Raw genomic sequence first — 1,001 nt, forward strand, 5'->3', positions numbered from 1 at the left:
ACATTTCGTGTCGATCGTGATTTTTGTATATAGTGAGTTATAGAATTTCCACGTTACTGTTCATTATAAGAAAAAAATGAGTTCAAGAACTCCTTGCGCTAAGAAAGTTAATACGTTTTGTCACGTTTGTGGTAAGTATGAAATGGAGAAATACCGTCGATCAATTAATGATGTCTTGTCTAGATAATATCTTAATTCTAATTTCAATAACCCGATACATTAATTACTTATTTTAACTATATAGTTATAGAGGAGAGTACTCGAATATGAGATATTCTCGTAATATGAGAAAAAGGGGTATCAGCTAAACTAAGAGACCCACTCTGTTAGTTCTATCATGAACTTGTAGCCCTTGAAGAAAGAGTAATTTCGTGGTATAGTCCATTTTTCATTGGGCTTCTAAAGATTATAGGCGAACTTTTTGTGAAATCGATGGTGGTCGAGTTCTTGGAAGGGATTTCTTTAAACCCTATTTATTATTCATTAAATATGTATTTAGCAGTAAAGTTTGTCTGGAGTGATGGGGATTGAATAACTAAGTAGGAAAATATCGATAGTGTTGAAGTTTTTCATTGTACAGGTCAGGAATAGTAAGTGCATAGTTGCACGGTGTGGTTCTCATAATATGAGATACCTGTGGTTTTTATAACACTGGCTGAGCGGGGGAAATTGCCCAAGTGCGAAATGCCTGAGCTGAATACACGGCCCAGTGTTGGTCCAATTTTGGCAGCCAAAGGTCGGCTAAAGTTATTGGGCCAATATCGGCACTTTAATCGGCCCAGTGTTGAGCCAGTGCTGTCAGCCTATATTGGCTAATTATATTTGCCGATCTTCCACCGATGCTTGGCCCAGTATCGGCACTTTATTGCACCAAGTATCACTGTTAGTACGGAGAACCATGTTTGACGAGGATCAGCCAAAGTCTGGCCCAGTGACGGTACATTACTGGGCCAAGTGTCACTTGTATCACGGCAAACCATGTTTTATTTAAATCGGCCCAA

Source organism: Belonocnema kinseyi, chromosome 6 (genome assembly GCF_010883055.1).
Source record: "Belonocnema kinseyi isolate 2016_QV_RU_SX_M_011 chromosome 6, B_treatae_v1, whole genome shotgun sequence".
Taxonomy (NCBI): Eukaryota; Metazoa; Arthropoda; class Insecta; order Hymenoptera; family Cynipidae; genus Belonocnema; species Belonocnema kinseyi.